Below are 20,619 nucleotides of genomic sequence, written 5' to 3' on the forward strand. Positions count from 1 at the left end.
AACTTCCTTTGGGAGACAAGATGTGGCCAATTAATGTACACAAAGTTGATGCGTTTCAGGGGCCAAACCACAGCCAAAATGTGTACATTAATCCAATGTGATTTTGGAGGCAAGATGCAGCCAAAAAATGTACACAAAGCCATTGTGTTTCAGGAGCCACAATACAGCCAAAAAATGCACATAAAGCCAATATATTTAGGACAGCAAGGTGCGTCCAGAAATTGTACACAAAGCAAATGTGTTTCAGGGGCTAGGGCATGCCCTCGGGGGCCAAGAAACATACATAAAGCCACCACCCTATGAGGGCCCAAGGTGTGGTCAAAAAATTGCCAAAATAAGTCATATTAGGGAATCAGGGGCTATGAAGGATGCTTTCATATTATGTTTGTTGGGCTGTGTAGGCAGGTGCAGTTTGCATCCTGCACTGCAGGTGGCACTCAACCACAGTGGCTCTTCAGTTGGAGAGGCAGTCAGGAGGAACCTGGTTCCTCTATAGTTTCCTGGGCCACTGGGGAAGTGATCTGGTTGGATGCTGTTGCCCCATGTGACTCTGGGAGCCATCTGGGTCAGGCAGACTTTATTTAAGGCCCTGGCTCCTGGGATTGGCACACTTTATGCGCATGGGTAGTGCAGGGAAAGGTACCCCACCTGTTAGGGACAGCACCGGTGATAAGGAAGGGTTCCTGACGAGGAGGGAAAGCTAAGGGTCCCATTTCTTCAGGACATCTTCACAATTAGGCACCCGGGCCACATTCTGACCCTCTCTACAGATCCTGTCATTCTAGCTGGGACCCGCTCTGTTTACGTTGCTGTAACCATGAGTGCACCTGGTTGGGCAGACTTCCCACCAAGATTGCATCGCTTGAAGTGGTTGTAAAGGCAATAAAAAAAAAAAAATAACAAACATGTCTATACTTACCTGCTTTGTATAAAAAAATTGCACCAATCCTCCTCTTCTCTGGTTCCCCTCCAGTGCTCCTGGCTCCCCCCTCTTGCTGGTGCCCCCAATAGGAAACTGATTACCATAGGAACACCTGTTTCGGGCTCACTCCTGAGCCCCCTGCTGCATCCATGTGTCCATTGAGACAGCCAGCAGGTCTCGACCCTGCCTCCCGCTCCTTTGTCATTGGAGTTGAAGGCTTACGCTAGTATTAATCTGCCCAATGAGGAGGGAGACAGCAGCGAGAGCCACTGCTCTCGTGCATGTCACTGGATCGGATCGGGCTCAGGTAAGAATAAGGGGGGAAGCTGGGGGGATCCTGCAGCAGAGAAGGTTTTTTACCTTAATGCATAGAATGCATTAAGGTAAAGAACCTTGAGGCTTTAGAACCACGTTCAATAAAAGTTTATTATTACAGCTGACTGTGTGGATTATTGCTGCCACGCTATGCTACAACCCACCTGCACTTAGCGCAGTCGTCAGGATATGTCCTGGGCAGCGGGTATGGAAGGAGGACTGGGCTCCAGCATGGCTCTGCTAGGATCATCCTTAGCCCTAATACCAATGTTCAATGGCTCTTCCATCAGAAGATGGAATCTTTTGAGTACATCTTAAAGAGGAGTTTATCTAAAGCTTTTCCTGACTCTGGTAGGTTATAGTGTTGTGGAAAACGTAGTTTTGAGGCTTCTGTTGGTCAAGAGAGGAGCGGTGGAGAAGGGGGCTGCCTAAGTGATGCATTTCACAATTTGTTAGTTCTCACCCCCCAGGGCTGTCAGCTTTCACATCCCATCGGCAGCATCTGCATCATATGGTGGACGATTATCTAGGGGCAAAAACAGAGATAGAGAGCTTTCCAGCTGACGATCCACTGGTTTTCTGGGTCATGAGAATAGACCACTGGCCAGAACTTGCCCAGTATGCAATTGGGCTGCCCTGCATCCAGTGTGCTTTCCGAACGGGCATTCAGTGCTACTGGAGGTTTTGTTACTGATAATAGAGCATGTCTGGCATCAGTTAACAGTTTGTGTATTGTATAAACTGAAAGGGGAGGTAGGGAAAGGGACGTCTGTGGCTGCGCAAATATCGCTGGTTCAGACAACATATTGAGGGACCAAATCATTACTCTTATGAAGATAGACCCAAATACACCACTGCAGCAAAACACAGCAGTGATGCAAACAAGGAGGTGGGAGTTATGAAGATCATGATGACAAAATGAATAGAGTGGTAGAAAAAAAAATAAATGATTTAATGATACATAAAAACATGTTTACATACATTGAATTCCATGTACAAAGAAATGCACCCATAACATGGTGCCAATTTGTAGCCTGTTAATCATTAGCAATAACATGTTTACAAACATTTGTATTCATGGTAAAATAAAGGGGTCCACCGTATTCATAGTTGGATATATATGTTTTTTTTTTTTATTCCATATTTTTATTAGATTTTACAAGTAAATACATTGTACAATTAGAACTGTACGTCGTGCAACGACGTCTAAGTGTTTTAACAGGATGTAGCTAAACTTTAACAGGTTGGGAGTATCTGTTCGCGGTAAACATATGCAACAGTTTATGAATACGTTTTAAATTTCCTTAAAAGGTAAAAGAGACATTTCTTACATTATTACCGTTAGCAGCCCACTGCCCTGGCGTGGCACCCCAATTGGGATCCTTAGTGCCACTCCAGCGCAGAGCGCCGGTGTACAACTTTTATAAGCCTAAAATGTCTAAAGGATATTAAGCAGAACCTTTGTGAGAGAACTAGGGAGGGAATACAGTATTGCTCGGTCAAGAAAAAGTATTGTTTCATCATGTGATCATGTGGTGGATGCAGTGTCAGTCCAGTCTTTCCAGGGTTGCCAGTAGGTGCGTGTTTTTGTTGCTTGGCCCGTGTGGGCTACTAATGTGATCTCGTAGCTGAAGTGTAGGGCAACTATGTCCACTACTTGGGTTAGTGTCGGGTGACCATCCGACTTCCATTGTCTAGTTAAGTTGAGTCTCGCTGCCAGGAGAATGTGTGTAGTGACATGCCTGAAGGGAAATGGAATGTCCTCAATAGTCAGGTTTAGGATTGCTAGTGCAGGTGAGGGTGTGATCTCAATGTGGGTTATTGTTGATATTAATCGGAAGATCTTTTCCCAATAGGTACGGAGGGAGGGGCATGACCAGAAAACATGGAACATGTCCCCTATAGATGATTTACATCTCCAACAGGTATTGGGGTTTTTGGGGTTAAAGGATGACAGTCTGGCAGGGGTTAGGTACCAACGTAAGGAAATTTTTTGCATGAGCTCCCAGAGGGCCGCACATTTAGTGGCTTTATAGACTGTTTTAAGAGCTTGCTGCCATTGGGATTCTGTGTATATGCAGGCTAAATCTTTTTCCCATTTATGATGTTCAGTTGTTTTGGAGAAGGTCTGTTTTTGGTGTAATGTATTGTAAAAATATGAGATGCCCTTGGTTTTTGTGTCAGTATTAGTGAGGTATTCCCAGGTCTTTGGGTGGATGGTATAATTAGGGAGGATTATGGTACTTAGGCGATGACGTATGCGTAGATAGGTAAAGTAGTCGGATGTGGCGAGGTTGAATTCAGATTGTAATTGGGGAAATGGTTTAATGCTGTTATCATGAAGTATATCTTGCAGTGATTGTATACCCTTCTTAGTCCAAGATGTTAGTGGGAGGTCTAGTATTAAGTGATGAAGAACTTGCAAGGGTATGTGGGTTTGTGGGGTGACAGATGTATATGTGTGGGAGGCTTTTAGCTTCGACCATGCTTGTGCTGAGGCCTTCATGGTAGGGGATAAATATGTCGGTACTACTGTGCCCAACGGGATACTAAGTAACCAGGTTTTTAGGTTAGGGTGGATGAGCGATGTTTCTTCTATTTGTCCCCATAAAGTTGTTGGATTGGGATGGAACCACCCTGGTAGTTGGGCTAGAATTGCTGCCAAGTGGTAATCTTCGAAATCTATGGAGCCCATACCCCCGGCTAGTTTGTGTTTAGTTAGTTTGGAGTGGGCACACCTGGGGCGCTTGCCATTCCACAGGAATCTGTTAAACAGTGTTTGTAGGGATCTGAAGAATCTAGTTGGTAATGGGATTGGGATAGTTCTGAAGTAGTAAAGCAATTGGGGAAGGCAGATCATCTTGAAGGCCGCTAGTCTGCCCGTCCAAGACAATTCATGTTTTGCTATTTGTTGGTTGGCCGCTTGGATAGTCTGGAGAAGAGGTGGGAAGTTGCATGAGTAAAGGTTTTTAGTTGTTCTTGGTAAGTGAATTCCCAAGTATGTTATATCTGTAGTTGCCCAAGCAAATGGATATTGCGTTTGTAATAAGTTTTTCATAGTGGCATCTATGTTGACATCTAGTATAAAAGATTTGGAGGTGTTAACCTTGTAGTACGATACCGAGCTAAACCAGTTCAATAATTTTTGCACCTCAGCCAGGGAGCCAGACGGGTTGGTAAGGATAAGAATAACGTCATCAGCGAATAGGCTGATTTTGTGATGTACATTGCCGGTTATTAGGCCGGATATGTTAGGGTGGGAACGAATGTGTTCCGCCAGGGGTTCCATGAGTAAGTTGAATATGATCGGTGATAATGGGCAGCCCTGGCGTGTACCGTTGGTAATGGGAAATGGGCGAGACAGCATGCCTTCCGTATACACTTGGGCTTCTGGATTTGAATATAATGCCATAATGGCGTTCAAGATGGTGCCCTGAAATCCAAATTTCTTGAGGACCGTGTGTAGGTAAGTCCAATGGACTCTATCGAACGCCTTCTCTGCGTCCAAGGATAGGAGCAGAGAAGGCGTTCCTGTGATTTCAGCTTGGTGTATGATATTGATCATTCTCCTGGTGGCGTCAGAAGATTGTCTACCCTTAGTGAATCCTGACTGGTCAGGGTGGATTAACATTGGCATGATTTGGATTAGTCTTGTTGCAATTGTTTTAGCATATATTTTGAGGTCGAGATTGAGTAGGGATATCGGGCGGAAATTTTGGGGGACATTAGATGCTTTCCCTGGCTTCGGTAGTGTTATGACCAATGCTGATAGATATTCTTTGGAAAAGGAGGAAGAGGAGGCAGCGTGGTTGAATAGTTCGGTAAGGTGGGGTACCAGTTGAGGGGCGTATTGCTTATAATATTCCCCTGTCATACCATCGGGTCCCGGTGCTTTACCGTTAGGTAGTGATTCTATGGTGGTTTTAATCTCCTGGGGTGTAAAGGGGGCATTTAAGTCCGTTAGTTGGTCGTCAGTCAGAGTGGGAAGTTTAAGGTTTTGTAGGAAATTGTCTATGTCAGTTTGCGAAGGTTGCAGGGTGTGGGGGTCCCTGTGTAAGTTGTAGAGGTCCCCGTAGTAGGCACTGAAAGCGTCAGCTATGTCTTGGGGGTCACTTAGTGGGATTGATGTGTGTGGGTGGATTAGAAGGGGTATTTTAGTTTTCACTCGTCTGCCCTTAAGTCGCTGTGCAAGTTTTTTCCCCGCTTTGTTGGAAGTGGAATAGGTAGTCGCTTTGAATTTCCTTTGAAGAAATTCGTATGAGTGGAGCAATAGAACCTTTAGTTCCTGTCTTAGGGATAGTAAATGGTTTGTCGTTGGGTTATGTGGGGCAGATTTATGTTTTAGTTCTAGGGTCTCTATTTGGGCCATGAGTTCATCCACACGCTGCGTCCTCTTTCTTTTGTGGTAAGCACCCATTTTAAGTAACATACCTCTCATGTACGCCTTGTGCGCACTCCACACCACGGCAGGGTCGGAGACCGATCCTTTGTTTAACAAGAAGAAGTCGTTAATGTGATCTTTTATTTCTGTGGTGTATTTGTCGTTTTGAATAATGGAGTTGTTGGCTCTCCATATAAATGCGTTTTGTCCTAGGTTGGAATCTTGTATGGTTATTGATATAGGAGCATGGTCCGACCATACCGTGGTGTGGATCACAGAATTTGATATTTTTTGGAGAATGTATTTGTCGGTTGGGAACAAATCTATTCTCGAATACGAGCTGTGTCTTGAGGAGAAAAAAGTGAAGTCTCGTTCTGAGCCGTGATGGCAGCGCCATACGTCATAAAGATCTTGGGAAGAGATGAATTTTTTCAGGGGTGAGTCTCTCCTTTTGGATGGTGATGTAGAATCCATGTGAATGTCCGGTACTAGATTAAAGTCTCCGCAGATTATTACGTGACCCTTTTGAATGGGTTTGGCGGAACGCATGACTCTGCGAATGAATTTCAATTGATGGGAGTTTGGTGCGTATAGGTTTATTATAGAATATGTCACTCTATTGATGTTGCAAATTAAGATAATAAAGCGACCCTCGGGGTCTGATGTGACATTTAGTAGCTGGAAGTCCACTGAATTCTTGACCGCTATCATGACACCTCTAGCTTTGGTGGAGTGCGTTGCGTGAAAGATATGAGGAAAGTAGTGGTTTTTGCAAAGGGAAGCGTTTGAAGCTAGCAGATGGGTTTCCTGGACACACAGAATGTCACTCTGGAGAGCCGAGGCGGTTTTCCATAGTGAGTGCCGTTTGGCGGGGTGGTTGAGTCCGTTGGCGTTTATCGAAAGTATGTTGATCGGCATTTTGTGAATGTTTTGTTGGTGAGTGGATTGTATAACACTTACAGTTCGTCGGTGGGTTCGGTGTCTCAAGATACCTGGCAGCTGTACTTGAAGGCAGGAAGACGGAAGGTCACTATCTGGAAGTGAAGTGCCCAAAAGACTGCAAATAGAGCAATACGTTAGATATAATAAACAAAAAAAGAAATAAAAGGATAAAATCAAAGATCACTGCTCAGTGTGTAGGGTTAGGAAGTTCGTTAACCGCTTGGATAGTAGTAGAGACGCTTATCCTATAAGAGCAACCAAAAGAAAAAAAAGAAAATGCAAAGGATATAGAGGAGGTGCATAGCACCTTGAAGCCTCCGTAGTGGGGTTCAAAAAGTTAGTAACTCGGGAGAGTGAGAACAGGGGTTCGCATGGTGTCAGAGCTCAGGGGAGCTGTAGTATCGTCGTTCGGCCTTTAAACTGGTAGACGTGTGCAGTTCAAGTGTAGTTGCGGTTTGTGTCACCTTGAGGTGATTTGGGTCCTCTGCTGGGTGGAGCTGTGGGAGGAGGTTCCGGAATTATGCCCCATGATTGCAGGAGCTTGAGGCCTCTGTCGAGGTTCACAATCGAATGAGATTGACCATTCCTCACAATAATGATAGTGGCTGGGTAGCGCCATTTGTAGGGCACCTTGTGGTTCTGGAGGCTCTTGGTGATCGGGTTCATCTGGCGTCTCAGTTGGAGGGTAAACTTGGAGAGATCTGGGAAAAATTGAATTCCTGTGTAAGGAGCAGGAAGAGGTGATTTAGCCTTGACTCCCATGAGAAGTTTTTCTTTAATGTGATAGAAATGTACCCTCATAAGGACGTCTCTTGGGACAGAGGCTGCCAAGTGGGATGGTTTAGCAATTCTATGGATCCTGTCTATTATAATGTCCCTCGGAGATGCTTCAGGTATAATGGTGTGCATCAGCTCTTTTGCGTACCTTGGGAGGTCCGCAGGTAGTATGGACTCAGGGATGCCTCTTAGCTTAACATTGTTCCTGCGTGATCTGTCTTCCAAATCGGCCAGCTTGGCGCGCACCCATACTTGTTCCTCTTTCACAGCTTCATATGAGTCAATGACTGCATTTATTGTGGTGGTACATTCAGTGAGGCCTCTTTCAGTGTTGTGCACTCTGTCATCTAGTGAGTGTAAATCAGAGGTGATTTTCTGAAACATAGAGGATAGGTCAGTCATCAGCGAGGACTGTAAGGATATTAACATGTCCTTTAGGGTGGTATCTATGATCGGCTGGCCTGAGGTGGGGAAAGATGCCATGGATGAGTGTAAGGCCTGGTGCATAGTGAGGGGATTTGGAGCCTGGGCCTCAATTAGCTGACGCTGCGGCCGCATCGGCGGCGCATCCAGCCTCATTTTAGCTTTTGCTGGGCTACCTGGCAGGGGGTCATCTCCTGGGGAGCAAGGGGTCTCAGCTTGGGTACCTGTGTCTTGGTGGTGTTCCGGAATCTCGTCTGGTAGGTCCGTGTATGAGTTCCGCTGTCCGTCCGGGCCGGCGCCATCTTGCTGCTCACTGAACGCCGGTTTGTAGGCAAATTCAGTCAGTTTTTGATGCTGGTAGTTCGTGAATCTCTTCCTGGAGGTCTGCATTGTGTTCTCCTGTGTCACAGGAGTAAGGATGGCTGCGGATGGTATCTCTGGTGCGGCCTGTGTTGTTAATCTTTTCCCCTGGCTGACGAGCTGTGTGATTAGGCGTCCATCACAGTCTCCGGCCGGCCACGCCCCCCCATAGTTGGATATATATGTTAACCACTTCAGCCTTGGAAGGTTTTACCCCCTTCCTGACCAGAGCACTTTTTACAATTTGGCACTGCGTTGCTTTAACTGGTAATTGCGCGGTCATGCAATGCTGTACCCAAACGAAATTTGCGTCCTTTTCTTCCCACAAATAGAGCTTTCTTTTGATGGTATTTGATTGCCTCTGCAGTTTTTATTTTTTGCGATATACACAGAAAAAGACCGAAAATTAAAAAAAAAATAATATTTTCTACTTTTTGTTATAAGAAAAATCCAATAAACTCAATTTTAGTCATACATTTAGGCCAAAATGTATTCAGCCACATGTCTTTGGTAAAAAAAAATGTCAATAAGCGTCAAGCGTATATTTATTGGTTTGCGCAAAAGTTATAGCGTCTACAAACTAGGGTACATTTTCTGGAATTTACACAGCTTTTAGTTTATGACTGCCTATGTCATTTCTTGAGGTGCTAAAATGGCAGGGCAGTACAAAACCCCCCCAAATGACCCTATTTTGGAAAGTAGACACCCCAAGGAAATTGCTGAGAGGCATGTTGAGCCCATCGAATATTTCAATTTTTTTGTCCCAAGTGATTGAATAATGACAAAAAAATAAATAAATACAATTTTTTACAAAAAGTTGTCACTAAATGATATATTGCTCACACATGCCACGGTTATATGTGGAATTGCACCCCAAAATACATTCTGCTGCTTCTCCTGAGTACATGTGCGGGACTTTTTGGGAGCCTAGCCGCGTACGGGGCCCCGAAAACCAATCACTGCCTTCAGGATTCCTAAGGGCGTAAATTTTTGATTTCGCTCCTCACTACCTATCACAGTTTTGAAGGCCATAAAATGCCCAGATGGCAAAAAAAACTCCCAAATGACCCCATTTTGGAAAGTAGACACCCCAAGCTGTTTGCTGAGAGGCATGTTGAGTCCATGGAATATTTTATATTTTGACACAAGTTGCGGGAAAGTGACAAACTTTTTTTTTTTTTTCCTGCACAAAGTTTTTACTAAATGATATATTGCTCACACAGGCCATGGGCATATGTGGAATTACACCCCAAAATACATTCAGCTGCTTCTCCTGAGTACGGGGATACCACATGTGTGGGACTTTTTGGGAGCCTCACAAGAGTTGGTCTGGTCCCTCCCAGTGGGGGCCCGCTTCACACACACACACATACACAGCCACCCCCCCCTCACTTGTACCACAGCCCTTACTTGTAAGGTGGTCCTCTTAGTCCCAGCTCTTGTTTCCACATGTGGCTGAGACACAGATAGGAGCTGCAGTCCAGCATACAGTTCACTGAGTAGAGGCAGTACACACGAGGGGTGCACATGCAGGAGGTGGCAGCAAAGAGCCTGATGTGAGCTCAATGACACAGAGCAGTAGCTGCCGATTCACACACATACAGAAGCATTCACAGAGCTCTGCACCCGCCCCTGCCTTCTCATATCCCTGCCAGTCGGCTGGGCCCATCCAGACGCTCGGGCCCCTTACAAGTGTATGGCCTGTACCCCTCTGATGGCGGCCCTGTGTGCAATTGTCATTCAAAGTGTGACAGCGTTGAAAGCTGAAATTGGCCTGGGCAGGAAGGGGGTAAAAGTGCCCAGTAAGCAAGTGGTTAATATGTGAAAATATTACCTTCTGCATTTACACAGTGCAATGCACTACCACGCAGCACAGCACACTGCAACCAAAGTATTTTGGGTTTTGCTGGGGAAAAAATGGACATCAACCCAACGCTTAGGAAAAAAAATGCATATCAACATTGGAGCGATTCGCATGACAAGTCACAGCCTGTTGCCGGCAATGGCACAGTTCTAATCAGTGTAATGCCAACTTTGCGGCGCCGCACCGATTTGGAAAAGTAGTTCATGTTCTACTTTTGGCGATTTCGGATGTGACTTCAATAGACATCTGTGCATGGAGCCGCACCGTTGTCTCTCAAGTCGCACTGAAATTTCAGATGAAGTTGCATGATTTCAAAGCCATGTTCAATGTGAACGAGGGCGAGCACGTGCTAAATGTAACCGCTTGCCGACCGCCTCACGATGGTATACGTCGGCAGAAGGGCAGGTATAGGCAGAGTCACGTACCTGTACATTGCCCTTTAAGTGGCGGCCAGTGGGCGCGCGCGCGCCCGCGGCAATCTCCGTGAGTCGGATCGCGGGTCCCGCGGACTCGATCGCCGTTGGGATACCCGCGATTGCCTCACGGGAGGAAGAACAGGGAGATGCTGATGTAAACAAGCATCTCCCCGTTCTGCCTAGTGACAGTATCACTGATCTCTGCTCCCTGTCATCGGAGCAGAGATCAGTGATGTGTCACAGCTAGCCCATCCCCCCACAGTTAGAAACACGCCCCAGGACACACTTAACCCCTACACTGCCACCTAGTGGTTAACCCTCACTGCCAGTGTCATTTATACAGGAATCAATGCATTTTTATAGCACTGATTGCTGTATAAATGACAATGGTCCCAAAAATGTGTAAAAAATGTCCGATGTGTCCGGCATAATGTTGCAGTCACAATAAAAATCGCTGATCGCCGTCATTTAAAAAAAAAAAAAAATTATTAATAAAAATGCCATAAAACTATCCCCTATTTTGTAAATGCTATAACTTTTGCGCAAACCGATCAATAATCGATTATTGCGATTTTTTTTTACCAAAAATATGTAGAAGAATACATATCGGCCTAAACTGAGGAAAAAAAAAATTATATATATTTTTGGGGGATATTTATTATAGCAAAATGTAAAAAAATAATGCTTTTTTTCAAAATTGTTGCTCTATTTTTGTTTATAGCGCAAAAAATAAAAAGCGCAGAGACGATCAAATACCACCAAAAGAAAGCTCTATTTGTGGGGAAAAAAAAACATCAATTTTGTTTGGGAGCCACGTCACACGACCGCGCAATTGTCAGTTAAAGCGACGCAGTGCCGAATCGCAAAAAGTGCTCTGGTCAGGAAGGGGGTAAAATCTTCTGGGGCTGAAGTGGTTAACATTTCAGCCGGGGTCACACTTTCCTGCAGGGTAAACCAGTGTCTTACCGCGCTGGTTGGCGTGGTGTCCGCTCCGGCAGGGTCCTGTGCCATGTATGTTTTAGCCCATCGCAAAGCTTGTGTTTTTTTTTTTCTATTCAACTTTATTTGAAGCGTAACAGTGACAATTCATTCATTTTTCCCACACACTGCACATCACAGCAGCATTGCAATGTGAAGGAGTCAACCTAGCCTAGAGTTCCAGCTCCATCCATCCACAGACCACACCCCTAAGCAAGAATAAGGATGACAGCCCAGGGTCATGCAGCTTCAAAAAAAAAAAAAACACCTCAGCGATAGCATGACCCGTGCTGACAGCATCCACTGTCACCCAGTTTTCATGTTTACACCTCTGACGTCACCCCGGCTTAGTCACTTTGACGTCGCCCTGAACATCCCACTAGCTCCCCCCCTGGCCTCTGTGGTTCGGTGCCCGGGACATCACGTGATCCGCTCATGGAATTCAGCGAGCAGCTGACAGAGCTGGAGGCGTGGTGTGCTGGTCATTGACGTCACGCCCCGGGCCGCTTGGCGCATGCGCAGCGCGGAGCCGTCGGCGGCCGGTTACACTGGCTGGGGGGGAGACTGGAGTCCGGGGAAGCGGACGGGGGAGCTAGAGGAGAAGGTCAAGGTGAGAGGAAGGCTGAGTGTGGCGGCCTGTGTGATCGTGTGCTCCGTCTGTGACCTGAGCTGTGTGTGAGGGAGTTATATAATGGAGGGACACTGAGGTGACTGTATATGGTGTATTGTGTACAGTGCCAGAGGGCTGTGCTTACACTGTGTACACACATAAGGAGATTAGATTGTAAGCTCTTCTGAACAGAGCCCTCTTAACCCTATTGTATTATAACTGTACTGTCTCCTTTTTATATTGTAAAGCACTGTGTAAACTGTTGGTGCTATATAAATCCTGTATAATAATCATTTACACAGCTCTGCTGGGTTTGGTGACCCGGATTTTCCTCGCCACAGTTAGGCACTACAGTTTGACCCGGCGGCGGCTGGTGCTCAATATTTCGGGGGGGGCAGCAAACTAACACCACCCCCTAGAGGGAGACGGACGGGAAGGCGGCAATCCCCCAATTCCATGCCAACCCCCCCCCCCCTTGTAGCTGCTGACTTTTAATAAACACATGACTGGAACTCCGCTTTAAAGTGTTACTAAACCCACAACAGTAAAATCAGTCTGTATATACAGTAAAGCATGCTTGTTATACTCATTGTGGAACCTAAGGGGTTAATCCTCTGCATTGTGTAAAAAGGCTGTCTGATCCTGTCTTCTCTGATCCTCCCCTTCTTTCATTGTCCCCAATTCATCTCCTGACAGTACAGAGCCCTAGGAGGCACTCTGCACATGTTTAATTTGGTGTGTATTGCTAGAGTTTTTTTTTTTTTCTTGGGAGGGTGCATGTGATCAGCACAGGGCCAATCAGCACTGTCCAGACAGAAGGTCAGGGGTCCTGCAGTCTCATAGGACAGTCAGAGGAGAATAAAAACTCCTCCTACAAGCTTTAAAGTGTTACTAAACCCACAACAGTAAAATCAGTCTGTATATGCAGTAGAGCGGCATGATTCTGGCTAAAATGAGAATCGCGATTTTTGCTTAGAATAAAGATCACAATATTCTCATGGTGTAACATCTTCTTTCACATAAGAGCCCTTTCACACTGGAGCGGTTTGCAGGCGCTATTGCTCTAATAATAGTGCCTGCAAACCGACCCGAAAGTGCCGCTACGTTCATTCCAGTGTGAAAGCCCCGAGGGGCCTTCACACTGGAGCGATGCGCTGGCAGGACGGGAAAAAAAAGTCCTGCTAGCAGCATCTTCAGAGCGGTGAAGGAGTGGTGTGTATACCGCTCCTTCACCGCTCCTGCCCATTGAAATCAATGGGACAGCACGGCTATACCGCCGGCAAAGCGCCTCAGTAGAGGCGCTTTGCGGTGGTATTTAACCCTTTCTCGGCCGCTAGCGGGGGATAAAACCACCCGCTAGCGGCCGCATACCGACGGTAAAACACCGCTAATAATAGCAGCGTTTTACCGCCGCCCCCGCCCCAGTGTGAAAGGGCTCGTATACAAAAAAATTCGGCTAACTTTACAGTTTAGTTTTTTTTTTTTAATTCATTAACCACTTAAGCCCCGGACCGTTTGGCTGGCCAAAGACCAGAGCACTTTTTGCGATTCGGCACTGCATAGTTTAACTGACAATTTGCGCGGTAGTGCTTCGTGGCTCACAAACAAAATTGACGCCCTTTTTTTCCCCACAAATAGAGCTTTCTTTTGGTGGTATTTGATCACCTCTGCGGTCTTTATCTTTTGCGCTATGAACAAAAAAGAGCAACCATTTTGAAATAAAAAGCTATATTTTTTACTTTTTGCTATAATAAATATCCCCAAAAAATATATTAAACTTTTTTTTTTTCCTCAGTGTGGGCCGATACGTATTCTTCTACATATTTTTGGTAAAAAAAAAAATCGCAATAAGCGTTTATTGATTGGTTTGCGCAAAATAGGGGATAGTTTTATGGCATTTTTATTAATAATTTTTTTTTTTACTAGTAATGGTGGTGATCTGCGATTTATTTATTTTTTTAATCGTGACTGCGACATTATGGCGGACAGATCGGACACTTTTGACGCTATTTTGGGACAATTCACATTTATACAGCGATCAGTGCAATTAAAAATGCATTGATTACTGTGTAAATGTGACTGGCAGTGAAGGGGTTAACCACTAGGGGGCGCTGTAGGGGTTAAGCGTGTCCTAGGGAGTGATTCTAACTGTGGGGGGAGGGGCTATGTGTGACACGACACTGATCACCGCTCCCGATTACAGGGAGCTGTGATCGGTGTCCTGTCATTAGGCAGAACGGGGAAATGCTTGTTTACATTAGCATCTCCCTATTCTTCCTCACCGGGAGACGATCGCGGGTATCCCCATGGACATCGAGTCCGCAGGATCTGCGATCATGCTCACAGAGCTCCCGGCGGGTGTGCGCCCGCAAGCCGCCCCTTAAAGGGCAAGTACAGGTACGTTAATCTGCCTGTATGTGCCCTTCTGCCGCAGTATATCTGCGTGAGGCGGTCGGGAAGCGGTTAAAGTGTTTTTCTTTTTTTAATTGTGTTTGAAAAACCGCTTCGCAAATACAGTGTGACATAAAATATTGCAACAACCGCCATTTTATTCTCTAGGGTCTCTGCTTAAAAAAAAATATATCATGTTTGGGTGTTCCAAGTAATTTTCTAGCAGAAAATAATGATTTTTAATTGTAAGCCACAAACATCAGAAAAAGTTTGGTTTTTAAATGGTTAAACTTTCTTCCTTTACATGCGAAGTTCTTTCCTTTGATAAAAGAACGAAAAGATACTTTGTTCCTACTTATTTGTTGTAATAAAACTTGGCAGGCTGCCTGGATTTTTTTTTTCCAGCTGTAAGAACTCTCTGCACTTGTTTAAAAGAATGGTGACATGCTATTTTAAAGCAGAGTTCCACACAAAAATGGAACTTCCGCTTTTCGGAACAATCCCCCCCCCCGGTGTCACATTTGGCACCTTTCGGGGGGGGGGGGTGCAGATACCTGTCTAAGACAAGTATTTTCACCCACTTCCTGGCATAGACTCCCACGGGAGTCTACGCCTCTTCCCGTCCCTCCGTGCTGTCTCCTGGGAAACACACAGGTCCCAGGGGATAGTGGGGATCAGTTATGACGCGCAGCGCGACTTGCGCATGCGCAGTAGGGATCCAGGAAGTGAAACCACAACGCTTCACTTCCTGATTCCCTCACCTAGGATGGCGGCGAAAGCTGCCGGGAGTCGAGCAAGGGATCGGCGTCGGCTGCCGATATCGCTGGACCCTGGGACAAGTAAGTGTCCATTTATTAAAAGTCAGCAGCTGCAGTATTTGTAGCTGCTGGCTTTTAATATATATATATATATTTTTTTTTAGGTGGACTCCCTCTTTAAAGATCGAGAAGAGAAAAAGATCGTAATTTAGATTCTTAACGATCAATCACGCAGTTCTAATATGCAGTAAAGCATGCTTGCTATACTCGCTGTGGAACCTAATCCTCTGCATTGTGTAAAAAGGCTGTTTGATCCTGTCTTCTCTGATCCGCCCCTTCTTCTGTCCCCAATCCATCTCCTCACAGTACAGAGCCCTAGGAGGCACTCTGCACATGTTTTTTCATTTGGTGTGTATTGCTACGGAGTTATTTTTTTTTCTTGGGAGGGTACATGTGATCAGCAAAGGGCCAATCAGCACTGTCCAGACAGAGGGTCAGGGGTCTTGCAGCCTCATAGGACAGTCAGAAAAGAATAAAAACTCCTCCTACAAGCTTTAAAGTATTACTAAACCCACAACAGTAAAATCAATATGTATTTGCAGTAAAGTATGCTTTGTTACTTACTGTGGAACCTAAGGGGTTAAACCCTCGCATTGTGTAAAAAGGCTGTTTGATCCTGTATGCACAGACCCCCCCCCCCCTTCTTGCATTGCCACCAACATGTCCGGATAAAACAGACTTATTGGAGTCAGGCTATGCATGCTCAGTCTGGTTGGTATTTTAGAGAGTGTTTGTTTTTTTTTTTTTTTTTTTTTTTTTTTGGGGGGGGGGGAGATTGTATGTGATCAGCACAGGGGCAATCGGCACTGTCCAGAGAGGGTCAGGGGTCCTGCATCCTGATAGGCCAGCCAGTACAGTATGAAATCTCCTCCTACAAGCTTTAACCAGGCACTGATAGAAGATACAAGATTACTGCTGATGAGAAAAGGTATTTATGTTTACCACATGGTAGCATTTCCATGTTGTGTGGGAGACCAGATCTAGTGAATGCAGGGTCCTGGGTTTACGAACCTGTTAAGGCAGCTCATTTATTTTGAATGGGCTGCCAACGCTCCCAGCATGGTTAAGGGCACACTAGGTGTATTAGCACTGTGCTGTACAGCCTTGCCCAACGCCATCCCTACTCAAAAATCCTTGTTCCCACCACTGTGTCACAATAGCGTGAGCTGAAAAACAGTGCAGTGTGCACTGACCAATCCACATCACACCGCGTCCTGGCCAAAGGCACTTTGCGAATTGTCACTTTGTGACATTTCAAAAAAAGGTAAACAATGCGATGTGCCGTCTGCAGTGCCACCTCTGTCATCGTGTTGTAACTCAGCTGCAGGTGTGAACTGGCCCTGAAACCGCACCCGGCCCTTTTTTAGGAGCGTGACTTTAGTGATTAATGTGTTGCTGTTTGCTGCAGTGCAGGTGTGTTTCTTCAAGGTAAATGGCAGCACTGCACACCCCCTTGTTTTCTCATAGCCAGACCCCCGTCCAGAATGAGTAATCAACTGAACTATTTGGTGTTTTCTAATCTGCCTGGGGTTCAGTTTTCAACACTGGCCAGGTGTTGGGGCTCGTTCACACCAGAAGGAGGTGCGGGAAAACCCTTGTTCGGTGTGCGTTTCCTACATATGGGCTTAAAGTGCACTCCAAATGAAGGAAAACACTCCTCTAAAGAGCACATACACATGGAAAGTTTTAAAAGAAAACAAAGTTCACCTCTCCTCTTTGGCATTACATGGCTATCACTTGTACACCTTCCACTGACTTTCAGGAAAAGCTCAAATAATGAGTTATTCTGGTTTCCATTGATTTGAATATTATCAGGCATGGTCTCTTTAGGCTTATAATTGTAACTGGGTTAAATTTAGAAACCCAAACAGCCCCGTCATTAGAAATTAATAAAAGGCAAGTTGGTCTAAAAATAATTCTTTAACCAATTGTGGAGACTGTGCGTATTATACACACTCAGAAAACAGTGAAGTACATAGAGCTTATGGAGTATGCATTTGTCGGAAATTCCTGACTTTCAAAATGATAGCCAGGAGTTGCTGTGTAAATAAATCACATGTAATAGCTGCTGCTGTCAAAAAACAAATGTCTTACACATTTTATAAACACTGTGCCAGAGGAGTGACTGCGATATAAAGTAACATTGTTTATAAATACTATATAGAGGAGTGATAGAGATACAAAGTAACATGGTTTATAACTGCTTGTTGATCGCCCTATAGCAGATTTACTGCTACAGGGCGGTTGCATTGTGAAAAATCATCGTGTGTGTATATTTACGTTATTCTGCACTTCCAGGTAGGGGGCGAGCCACTTCTACTGAAATGTGTCACAGCAGAAGCCGATCAGCGGGTGCCGGCCAATGGATGTCCACCGGCACCCACTGATTGCCGAGAAGAAACACAGGGCAGAGCTCTGCCCTATGTAAACAAGGCAAAGCTCCATCCTGATGGGGTACATGATAGTACACAGGATGTCTAGGCACACATTTAACCCTTTGATCACCCTAGCTGTTTAAACCCCTTCCCAGCCAGTGTCATTAGTACAGAATGTCTGCCTCTGTATTGCAGTTCCACTATAAGTCACTGATCGCCACCATTACTAGCAGTGGCAGCTGGTGCTCAAATTTCTTGGGGGCTCTGCGCTACCCCCAGCAGGGAAAAACTGATATGAATTGTATTTGGGTACACTGTTGCGTGACCCCCAGCTCACCCCCCCCTCCCCACGTCGATCACCGCTTTGCTCTCCCATCACCTGCCAGCCCTGCATTTGCCTTCATCCCTGCGTCTCTCTCCCCGAGTCCCAGCAGTCTCCTCCCAGCCAATCAGGAGTCCTGGAATCCAGCCAGTGGGGTATTAGGACCTGCTTCCTCATTGGGCGGGAGGAAAAATAGGAAGACATTAGTGAATATAAAATTGCTTACGTCACACAACTGGGTGGGCTCCGGGCACAGTGCTCTGCGCCCCGAGCCCACCCTTTTTTGAAGCCAATTAGAGCCAATCATGTGCTACCAAAAAGAAAAAAAAAACATTTAAACCCATGCGTCCGGCGTATTGCATGTAGATTGTGGGGGTTGCGGCGACCGTGCGCCGCTAATTACTAGTATTAAAAAAATGTAAGAAAAATCAATAAAGTTCCAGTATATAGCCCGCAGGTTGTAGACGCTATAACTTTTGCACAAAACCAATCAATATCCCCTTTTTGGGATTATTTTTTTTTTTTTTTTTTACCAAAAATATGTAGCAGAATACATATTGGCTTAAATGTATGAAGAAATTTTATTTATTTTTTTAATTGGCCATGTTATATAGCAGAAAGTAAATAATATTGGTTTTTTTTTTTGTTTTTTTTTTTCAAAATTGTCGGTCTTTTTTTGTTTACAGCATAAAAAATGTGGTGGTGATCAAATCTACCAAAAGAGCTCTATTTGTGGCAAAAACTGATATAAATTGTATTTGGGTACACTGTTGCGTGACCCAGCCATTGTCAGTTAAAATAACGCAGTGCCATATAGCAGAAAATGGCCTGGTCATTAAGGCTCGGTTCACACTGCAGAGATGCGGGAACCCTGCGAATCCACTGCGGCTTCCCGCATCGCATGTCTCCTGGCGACAGTTCACACTGCCCTATGCGAACTGCTGGGAGTGTCAATTAAAAGTTAATGAAACCCCCAAATCAGTTTGCATATCGCAGTGCAATCTGCAAATTTGGACAGAAATCGAATCGCATGGGTGTGAATGCCATGCGATCCGATTCTGCTGCGGACCAATAAAAAGGGTCCTGTGCGAGTTTGGTCCGAACGCGATGCGAATGCAGCCATACTATCTGTATGGCTGAAATCGCATCGCTCAGACATTGCATGTGATTTGCAGTGCGGTGCGAATTACAACCGATCTCGGACATCGCAACAGTGGGAACCAGCCCTTAGAGGGGTAAATCTTCCAGAGGTCAAGTGAATAAACGCTATTTAGAGGAGTGATAGAGATTCAAAGTAACATTATTTATAAACCCTATCCAGTGGAACAATCAGGATACAATATAACATTGTTACATTTGTATCTATTATGTTTTATTCTTGTGCAGATCAAAGGGATGAGCTTGCATATGATGTTAGTTAAATCAGCCCCCCAAAAAAGATATAATTATATAATTCCTATTGAACCCCATTATTAACACTTAGTTTACCCTATCGGCCCCAATTACTTCTGGCACCTACAACAGCTCCCCTTTACCGTATGTGTATTTTAGCTGTCTTTGAGTTTAGCTTTAACTTTTAACCATTTCATCTCTCACCCCTATTCCAGAGCAAGTTTTGCATTTCTACTATGGGCGTGAAAGGGTGAAAATAGTGTTTTATGTTAACAACATGGCATTTGTTTGATAAACGTCATTCATTCAGGGTTTACATCTACTTTTCCAACCTCAAATCCTCAGGTAAATAATATCTATTAACATGCATTCAAGATGATCTGTACTTTACTCATAACACAGACACGTAAGTTATCACTCATACACACGCACATGTATGGACATAAATCCTTGAACTGAGAAGTCTCCTGTTAAGGGAAATACATCCCAAAACACATATACCCACATATAGCATATTGTTTAATACATTTCCATGGGCAGAATTATGTTGCATATGTAGCTTCCAGGTGCTGCAAATACAGGCGTATTTTATGATGTATGGCTATAGGCTCTACAGTATGCCCAGGTGCATGAGCCCGAATACTACTAAAAGTTCTTAATCCTTCTCTGGTGTTCGCACTATCGTGTCTTCGACAAAGGAGCTGACAAGCAATGTTTGCTCATGTGACAAATTTGTGGATACAGCTGCCACCATTGATTTTTAAAGAGGGATTTACGATGTTAAATGTGTGTCATTGTGATGCTGACTTAAAACAGACTGACTTTAAAGTGGTTGTAAACCCCAGCAAAAAAAAAAAAAAAACAACAAAACCTGCAAGACAAATGATGCATAATGAGCTAGTATGCATAGCATACTAGCTCGTTAAGTATTACTTACCTTGGATCAAAGACCCCGCAGTGGTCCTCGTTCACTGCTCCGGCCGGCGACATCACTCCCAGAGTTAATTCTGGGTATCGCGTGCTCTGGCGCTGTGATTGGCTGGAGCCACGATGACGTCACTCCCGTGCGTGTGCGCGGGAGCCAGCCTAACTGAAGCAAGGGCACGTACGTGCCCTTGCTTCAGTGCGCATATGCCAATGACATCGGCACATGCAAATACAGGGGATATCTCCTAAAGCTTTCAGGTTTAGGAGATATCCTGGATAGCTACAGGTAAGCCTTATTATAGGTTTGCCTGTAGCAAAAAGTGTGTTGTAAGGGTTTACAACCACTTTAAGCAAGGCTATACATTATACATTTTCTTTCGTTCAATCAGCAGGTTAAATGGGGAGA

At 45.0% G+C, this 20,619-nt stretch overlaps 1 protein-coding gene across 7 annotated transcripts in view; it reads left to right on the plus strand.

Annotated features, from left to right (window-relative positions):
- Positions 1-11,836: 11,836 nt before the first annotated feature.
- The window catches only part of SEC14L1 (SEC14 like lipid binding 1), an 89,582-nt gene continuing 80,799 nt past the window's right edge, over positions 11,837-20,619 (plus strand). For 5 of the 7 annotated variants that reach the window (XM_073606227.1, XM_073606226.1, XM_073606229.1 and 2 more), the window contains exon 1: positions 11,838-11,988. The gene's annotated coding sequence lies outside the window, so the exon portion shown is untranslated. Of the gene's footprint in view, positions 11,989-20,619 lie in introns of all 7 variants that reach the window. The other 2 variants (XM_073606223.1, XM_073606224.1) reach the window with 2 other exon arrangements.

This window comes from Aquarana catesbeiana, linkage group LG12, assembly GCF_042186555.1.
Source record: "Aquarana catesbeiana isolate 2022-GZ linkage group LG12, ASM4218655v1, whole genome shotgun sequence".
Lineage (NCBI taxonomy): Eukaryota > Metazoa > Chordata > Amphibia > Anura > Ranidae > Aquarana > Aquarana catesbeiana.